Genomic DNA, 10,070 nt, shown 5'->3' with positions numbered 1-10,070 from the left:
CAACCCAAAGCCATTGATTTCGGGAAATTGCAGCACCCGTGAGAATGAGTTGATGCCCGAGCGAGAGGAGGAAGAAGGGGAGTAATTTGTCATTATTGAATTTAATTTTTATATAGTTTGAACTTAGGTTTTTGAATGTTAATTGAATCTGATTTGATAATTAATGTTTATTGAATATTTGTTTTCTAGATATTTGATTAAATTAGCTAATTAGGGTAGGATTATAATTGAGGTGGGACTTTGGTATTTTAATCCGATTTCTATCTTTAACTCTATGTGCCCGAGAGGGGATAGACGCAAGGATTGAGAAATCAGATTCGTGGTTACGTAGCGCTCGAGAGAGGCACGAATCACCGTAAAATCCAGAGTTGACATTTCTTATTGTGCAAGTAGTTAACCAGATGATTGCTTGATAATTTAGGATATAATTAGTGTTTAGTTCATATTAATTCATCATATTTGGTTAGGCTAGTTGACTGAGGAATACACAAAATTCAGTCCTCCCTGTGGATATGACCCTCGCTTCCCGCTAAATTACATGAACGATTCGTACGTTTGCGAGGTATTAAAGCCGATGTAACTAAAATTATACATCACATTGGCGCCCTTATCTTTGGGGATGTTGTTTTTTTATTCGCACTGATCATTGCAGCCTCAAGTATCTTCTTGAGCAGCGTCTCACTACTTCACCACAATAGCATTGGTTAAGTAAGCTTATAGGGTTTGACTTTTCTGTCGAGTATAAACCGGGAAGTTTGAATGTAGGGGCTGATGCCTTATCTCGCCAGGACGTTCCAGAGCCGCAATTAAATGCCATCAGTCAGCCCAGAGCTCTCTTGTTGGATTCTATACAGGAAGAGGCACAACAGTACCCAGATATTATCTCCTTATGCAAGGATATCCAGCAGGGCACAGCGGCACCACATTGGACGGTTCAGGACAATCTCGTCCTCTACAAAAACAGAATTTTTCTACTCCACACATCCCCTCTGATTAACAGCATTTTGGCCTCCTTCCATGACAGTACACATGAGGGCCGACAGAAAACATATTTTCGAATCAGTAGGGAATTTTATTGGAGGGGCATGAAGCACAGTATAGCTGATTATGTGGCGGCTTGTCAGACTTGTCAACGGAATAAAGCTGAAACATTAAGTCCAGCGGGGTTGCTCCAACCACTTCAGCTTCCGTCACAGGTCTGGTCTGATATTTCTATGGACTTCATAGATGGACTTCCCTCTTCATCAGGTAAATCTGTTATCCTGGTAGTGGTGGATCGTTTCTCTAAATATGGGCATTTCATTCCTCTAGCACATCCTTACACTGCAACGCAGGTAGCTCAACTTTTTATGGATAACATTGTACGATTACATGGGATGCCTAATTCAATTACCAGTGATAGGGATGCAATCTTTACAAGTACCTTCTGGAAAGAACTCTTCAAGTTACAAGGCACAACATTAGCCTTTTCTTCAGCCTACCGTCCACAGACTGATGGTCAGACAGAGGTCGTCAATAGAACCATTGAAATGTATCTCCGCTGTTTCGTGGGGGACTCACCTAAGAGGTGGGTTAAGTGGCTCGCCTGGGCTGAGTTCTGTTACAACACCTCCTACCATAGTGCTCTCGGCACAACCCCATTCAAGGTAGTATATGGTAGAGAACCTCCCCGTCTTTTAGCCTATGAACCAGGGGCCTCTAAAGTCGCAACTTTGGACCAAGCATTGGCTGAAAGAGACACATTCATCACAGAGGTGCGCACTCATCTACAGAAGGCACAAAATTCTATGAAACAATATTATGACAAGAAGCACCGGGAAGTCTTCTTTTCTCCTGGAGATTATGTTTGGTTGCGTCTCCAACACTACAAGCAGTTGTCGTTGACAGCCTCCAAACGTCACAAGCTCTCTCCAAAATATTATGGTCCCTTTCAGGTGTTGGACCGCATTGGGACAGTGGCCTACAGATTGCAGCTTCCGCCAGAGGCCAGAATTCACAACGTCTATCATGTCTCACAATTAAAGGTCTTCCACGGTGATTCGCCCATGTTGTACACCCAGCTGCCACCACTCCATGAGGGATGTATACTTTCTACCCTGGCATAGGTATTACAAACTCGTCGTATTCACGGTGATTGGGAGATCTTAGTGCAATGGGCTGATGCTGACCCCAGTGACACGACAGGGGAACCATTAGCGGCATTTCGCACCCTCTACCCATACTTTGAGCTTGAGGACAAGCTCTTTCTCCAAGGGGGGGTGATGTTATGGACTCCATAGCATCACGAGTTACCCATAGGCATAGGAATTAAATTATGTCAATTTACTTTTCATGTAATTTCAATTCGGTTTGGTTTACTTTATTTGGTTTGGTTTAATTTGGGTTGGTTCAGTGTAATGTGGTGTGAACCACTTGACCTAATGGGTCATCTTTGTATTTTCGTCCTCAACCATATTTAGGGGGACATGAAGGAAAAGAGAGGCAAGTATTGAGAAAATTATATTTTACAGGTCTGATTCTCCCTCAGGGTTCAAAGTTGGATTCTCCCTTTGAGGTCCAAGGTTGAGCTTCCTCCAAAGATCCTTCATTCTAAATTGAGTTCCACCATTACTCATTCAAGAAACAAGGTTTCTCTTCCAACGTCAAGATCAACCATGGAGGGAAGAGAGGAAAGAAGGGTGACTTGATCCATGGCAAGGGAAGAACCTAACAGTAGCTAATAGAATGAAACAAATGGCCAAAAAAACAGAGGTGACACGTGGAGTTTCAAACATGTGATATGGTCCTCCTTAAGCTACATCCTTGTCACCAAAAAACTATCTTCAAACGAGTTCATCGGAAACTTTCCAGCAAGTTCTACGGCCCTTATCTAATCAAGAAGAAGATTGGAAATGTTGCTTACCAACTACAATTACTAGCAGGTGCAAAGATCCACCATATTTTTCATGTCTCTCTCTTGAAGAAATATGTTGGGGGTCCTCCACAAGTTACCTTAGAGATCCCACCTATTACAGATGAAGGTGTAGCTTCCGTTGAACCAGAGAAAATTCTAGATACACATTGGATTAAACAAGAGAACTTGGTGAAGTGGAAGCAATTGCCTACTAAAGATGCTACATGGGAGGATACAACATTGCTGCATAATTAGTTTCCTTATCTCGACCTTGAGGACAAGGATCCAATTGGTGGGGGGAGTATTGATAGGCCGAGAAGATCGGGATGAGTTCTTAAGAAGAATCCCAAGTTTATAGCTTGAGATAGACCAAGTCTAAAGATGTAGTTGCTCATTCAAAGTTGTCAGATCTCATTTAATTTTTGTCGTTGCTCATTCAAAGTGGTTAGATCTCATTTACGTAAGCTTAGCTTAGCTAGTTTCCTGAGTTAAAGCTTCACTCTATTTATTGTAACGGGATAAATGAATAAGGGATATATAGATTTTTTTCAAAAATTGTGGTTTAACTTTCACCCGAAGAAAGCAAGTTGTTGGAATATAGGGCCCAAGCCCACATGACCAAGTAAGGTCCACATATCTAAGTGTGTTAGAAGATGGACCCAAGACCATAAGACCAAGAAAGACCCATGCATCCAATAGATATAGAAGATGGGCTCAAGGCCCACATGTCAAGGAGAAGGCCCATAGGCCTACATACATGGATGGCAGGATTGTAAATAAAGGGTCATCCCATAGATATGGCATTGACGTAATTAAGTTAAAGTTCCAAGGTTAAAACCCTAAACCCTAAACCCTAAGTTTAGGGTTATTATTATAATAAAGTAGTTTCATTAATCTATAAATAGAGCTTCAGGGGGAGGGTTAGGAAAACAAGTCCATAACCTCTTCTTCCTCTAGTTTTCTTCCGATGGGTCTCTCTCCCTTTTTCTCCATGAGCTAAATGCATGGAAACCAGAAAATCAACATGGTATCAGAGCATTGATTTTTAGGATTCCGACTATGGTTTTTTTTCAGGTTTCAGTCTCCTCCATTTAGTTTAGTTTAGGTTTCATATCTTGTAGCTATGGTTCCAAAATTTTAGTTTGTCTCATGCCTTTTGTTTTGCTTGTTCTCTACCCAGTTTTCCTTACAATAGTTGGATTTTAGGCAAATAAATGCATCTGCTACAGTATCCACCCATGGCCTGAGGTCTAATTTTGTTTCCCAGCTGATTTCGTTGATTTTTTTGTTTTCAGAGACGATGACACAAAACTTCGTTGATTCTACAACTTCTCGAAATTACACTGCTCGATGCCATTACCAAACATACAATTGTTGGTTTCATCTCCTTCGCTAGCGTGAATATTTTTTGCAGGAAGTCCATCGTTGCCTCTCTACTGGTTAACAGAAAATTTTAGAAATTTTGTCCCTACTCAGTTGCTGCTAGACAGTATCTCCAAACCTTCCAAAACTTGCTCCAACAGCATGTCACGACAACAGGATCATTTTTTTTTGGCTATACTATTTTTGAGTTGTTGGTTCATCGTTGTTTCCATCTCGAGTGTTGAATTTAGGATTCCTTTTCCAAAATTCCGTGCAAGAAAAAGAAGAAAGAAAAAAGAAGAAAAAGGAAGAAGAGCTCTCAGGTAGAGAGAAGAAAAAATAATAGAGAAAAGAGACGTGGTGCCATGGAAAGAGAGAGAGAGAGAGAGATTAACTCAAGAAGAAGATGTGTAACTTCATTAATTCCGAACTACAACACCTCTATTTATAGTAGATGAAGAGGTAGAGTCCTTATACAATTAGCTTTTCAATCCTAATTACATTCCAACTCTAACTCTCTAAGATAAGTCTATTGTGGAATTTAGGATCTCATGAAAAGAACTTTAGATCAACGAGGAAGAAGAAGAAAAAGAGAAAAGGAGAAAGAGAAGAAGAAGGACGTCAAAGGAGAGAGTTTGGATTAAGGGAAAAGAGGTTTGCGTCAAAGTGATAATGAGGGCTGCAAGAATTTGTAGAAAGAGAGGAGAGTGCTTCAATGCTCTACCTCTTAGCCAATGCCTTTATTTATAGTCTTTACAATGCCCTTAGGGCTACAACTTGTTGAAATAAAGGACAAAAAAACACATATTTACACCTCTATGGCATCTTTAAGTGAAGTATCACAATTCACACATGTGTAACTCTTTTGACGTGTGAGTTTCTTGTCTTGAGCTTGTGGGCTTGAGCCCATCTTCCAACACTCGCCCTCAAGCTGGAGGAGAAAAGACATCAAATACCTTGCCACATATAAACAATAGGATTTTATATGTAACAGGTTTAGTGAGAATATCAGCTACTTTCTCTTGAGATGACACATGTTTGAGAGAGATTATTCCTGCTTGAAACTTCTCCCGTATAAAATGACAATCCACCTCAATATGTTTAGTTCTTTCATGAAAAATTGGATTTTAAGTAATATGAATGGCTGCTTGATTATCACAATGCAGACCCATGGACCATTTTTTTATAAAAACCTAGTTCGGTAAGAAATGTCCTAACCCATAAAAGTTCACTAACGGTATGGGCCATAGCTTTGTATTCTGCTTCGGAGCTAGATCTTGCAACTACATTTTGCTTCTTACTTTTCCATGTAACCAATTTTCCTCCAACCAGAGTACAATATCTTGATGTAGATTTTCTATCATCAAGTGATCCAGCCCAATCTACATCTGAGAAGCCTTCTATGTTGAAGTACCCATGTTTTTTATACATCAATCCTCTTCTAGGAGCTCCTTTTAGGTAACGTAATATTCTCTCTAAAGCCTGCCAGTGGATAATTTGTGGTTTGTGCATGAATTGACTTCCCACACTTACAACATATGATATGTCTAGCCTAGTTACCATGAGATAAATCAGTTTTCCCATGACTCTTTGATATTTGCCAATATCAATATCTTCTTCATTTGTGGCACATAATTTTACATTTGTATCCATAGGTGTGTCAACTGGTCTACAACCCTTTATTCATGTTTCTTCAAGGAGATCCAAGACATATTTTCTTTGAGATAATATTATCCCATGTTTGGATTGAAGAACTTCTATACCCAAAAAATATTTAAGCATACCAAGGTCTTTAGTCTTGAATTCCTGACATATCATCTTCTTCACCTCTTGTATGCTCAAAGCATCATCACCGGTTAAGATAATATCATCCACATATACGGCCAATAATATTTTCCCTTTGACCGTATCTTTATAATATACGGAATGATCAACCGAGCACCGATGAAAACCAAATCGTAGAAGTGTTTGACTAAATTTATCAAACCACGCCCGAGGGGACTACTTAAGCCCATATAAAGATTTTTTTAACCGGCATACTGACTCCCCCTCAACCACATAACCAGGTGATTGGACCATATAAATTTCCTCACTTATACCACCATTTAAAAAAGCATTTTTAACATCTAATTGATAGACAAGCCATGATGAGTTAGCAGCAACAGACAAGATGATGCGTACAAAATTCAATTTTTCAACAGGAGAGAAGGTCTCCTCATAATCTTTCCCATAGCACTAGGTATAGCCCTTAGCAACATATCGAGCAACCGATCCATCCGGATTATGTTTTACCAAAAAAACCCATCTACAACCAACCGGTCTTTTACCTTCGGGAGTGATGTTAAGGACCAGGTTTGATTTTCGTATAAGGCGTGCATTTCTTCATCCATAATCGCCTTCCATTTTGGATGCCTCAGAGCTTCCTGATACTACTGTGGAATTGAAGTAGAAGAAAGAGACGCAAGGAACTGAAAAAACTCGGAAGACAAGTGATGGTGAGACATAAAATTTGAGATAGGATGCGAAGTAGTACAAGAACGACGTTCCTTTCTTAAACCAATAGGCCGAGTATCAAATTCAAGCCCATACATAGGAGGAGAAAGACTTACCTCTAGTGGATCTGACAACTCCATAGGTGAAGGTACGGCCGGTGCATCAGGGGATGGGTTAACTTCAAGATTAAAAGGCACAAGCGGACAAGGAGTAGTAGAAGGACAAGTCCATCCTAGAGGAGCATCATGGGAAGAGTAGAAGGAGGTGTCCTCAAAGAAAGTCACATCCCTAGAGATAAGCATCCTCCGAAGGGTATGATTGTAACAGACATAACCTTTTTGGGTGCGAGAGTACCCCAAAAAAAATGCACCTCATAGACCATGGATCAAGTTTATTTTTATGTGGGGATGTAACATGAACAAAACACGTACATCCAAACACTTTCAAAGGAAGAGAAAAAGGATCTTCACCATTAAATAACATAGAGTAAGGAGTTTTATGATGAAGGACTGGTGAAGGTAACCTATTAATAAGAAAGCATATTGTAAGTATAGCATGAGGCTAATAGAAATAGGGTACCTTCATGGAGTAGAGGAGGCCCTGAGCAACTTTAAGAAGATGACGATTCTTCCTTTCAGCAATATCATTTTGTTGAGAAGTATAAGCACATGATGTTTGATGAATAAGCCCATTACTATCACAAAATGATTTGAATTCATGAGACATGTATTACTTAGCATTATCAGATCTAAAGATTTGAATTTTCTTCCCAAATTGTGTCAAGACCATAGCATGAAATTTTTTAAACAAAGAAAGAATTTTTGAACACTCTTTAAATAAATATAGCCAAGTCACTCAAGTAAAATCATCAAAAAAATGACAAAATATTTAACTTGGGAAATATTTGAGACACATAACGGTCCCCATACATTAGAATGTATTAGCTCAAAAGAAGCAGCACTTGTAGTTGTAAAACAAGGGGAATATGTACTCCTAATATGTTTACTTAATTGACAAACCTCACAACTGAAATTATAAAGTTCTTTTAAGGACGGAAGCAAAGAAAAAAGTGAAGGGGTAGACGGATGACCAAGCCTTGGATGTAGGGAACGATAATGCAGCTAATTGTGGAAGAGTGAAGTAGTACAAACCCCCCTTTTCATGGCCGCCACCAATCACCTGCTTCATAGTGAGATCCTGAAATATACAAGAAGACGGTGAGAAGGTGATAGAGCAATTTAATTGTTTGGTTCATTGACTAACCAAGAGCAAATTTAAAGGAAATTGAGGGACAAACAAAACATCTTGAAGGGGAATAGATGAGGTAAGAGAGAGGAACCTTTGCCAAGGACCTTGGTTTGGGTACCATTAGCAATAGTAACAAATTTCTAAGGATAATAAGGAGACAAGGATTGCTACAAGTGTTTGTTACCTGATAGATGTACGAAGGCCCCGGTGTCGATGATCCAAGACTAAGAGGAAGAAGAGGAAGAAAGCATACCTGAGGCAATAGTAGTGGCAGCATTAGATGATGAGGGAATAGATGATTCCATGAAGGACTTCATTTTTTAAAATGTAACATAGTCTTCAGCAGTAAGAGTCACATTTTCGGAGGATGATTCAGTCTTATCTTCTTGTTTCTCAATGCTAACAGAGACTAGGTTAGTCGTGGCCCAATCAGGCTTGCCATGAAGTTTCCAGCATGTTGCCACAAGGTGGCTCTGACCACCACAGTAAGTGAAAATTCGAGGCTCAGTACAGGAAGAAATTGGACCCGTTCTACCACCTCTATTTTCACCCCTCTCATATTTCTACCCCGTCCTCCGTATGAGGAAGATGTACCCCAATTATCGGAGAACATCACCGATTGGGCATCAATAGGAGAAGGAGGGGATGAATCCGGTATCCGAAGTAATGTAGCACTAATGTCATCGAAGGATGGAAGAGCAGAAGAACTTAGAAGCTGAGTTTTGGCAACCTCAAGGTAAGGTTTAATATTCAATAAGCAAATGGCTACTGCCAAAACTTCTCGTTGTCGTTCTTGAATGAAAATATCAGTGGAGTATGGCTGAGCTAGTTTCCATTCTTGGAAAAGGCCTCGAAATCGAGCCAAAAATTCTTGAATATTATCTTCATGTTTCGTATGCAGTATATTTTGTAAGACATCATATACTTTTTGTAATGAGGCAGTACTTGAGTAAAGCTTAGCACAAGTGTCACATATGTCCTTGGCGGTTTCCAAGTGGACCACATTGTTGGCCACATGCTCTACCATGCTATTGATGAGCCAACTTATCACCATGTTATCATTTTTAACCCACTTGTGGTAGGTCTCATCTTCTTCATCAATCGGAGGAGGAAATTTAATAACGTGGCATAAGAAATCACGAGTAATAAGAACCCTCCAAACTGATTGTGACCAACTCATGTAATTGAAGAGACCTCTAAGTGGAATTGTAGTAATACGAAGTATATCACTCTTATTATTGTTGTGTCCACTCTCCATGATGAGGCAAGTCAAATGTGGAGGTCAAGGTAAGGGGCCTTCTTCAAAGAACAATTATTCAATATAATTTGAAGAACCCGTAGACCAAATCAGTCACCAAAAAAGAGAACAAGAACCAATTTCTTTCACGAGAGCAAGCACCAAATTATCAACAAATTTGTGCCTTTAGCAAGTGAGAATAACATCCAGCCATCACTCAACTCCTCTTGTATTCTTAAAAACAAAGAGAAGAAGGTAGATGCAACCAATTAGGCCTTAATCGAAACTCCAACACAAACCGAGAGATAGAGAAAATATTTAGAAAAGATTTAAAGGCAAATCAAGAAACTTGGAAGAAATTTTTCTTCAGCTCATGGGATACCTCAACATAAAAAAAATTCAATTGTTGAAGTTCAAAAGGAACTTACAAAGGGTAAATGGCTGCTGGAATTTCACCAAACATATAGTGGGCATCCAACAACACAACACAAACCTATGAGTAACATTAAGTAGGAGAAGTTATAGCAACATGTGCTGGAATTCTACCTCAAATAAGATTGATCCAAGTTACATAAAGGTAATTGAATCTTACCCATCAGTCTTAATAAGACGTAAACAGCAAATGATTTTGATCACGTTTGTGATTGATTTACAAGAAGATCAAGATTATAACATCAATTTAATCATAAAAATAAATCTTCACAACATATAAAGATTTATCTTGACTTGATGTGATTCAAAGTTCAAGAAGTAGAAAAAATAGTAAAGAGGAGTATGTAAATAAGGAAAGGAAATAAAATGTAAATAAGAAGAGAATGAACTTATCTCTTCATGATT

This window comes from Aristolochia californica, unplaced genomic scaffold, assembly GCF_029961685.1.
Source record: "Aristolochia californica isolate CCGP_79_NKW_82.1479 unplaced genomic scaffold, dmAriCali1.0.hap1 SCAF_6, whole genome shotgun sequence".
In the NCBI taxonomy this organism is placed as follows: Eukaryota; Viridiplantae; Streptophyta; class Magnoliopsida; order Piperales; family Aristolochiaceae; genus Aristolochia; species Aristolochia californica.
The sequence above is the reverse complement of the archived record's forward strand: the minus strand, read 5'-3'. Positions refer to the sequence as shown.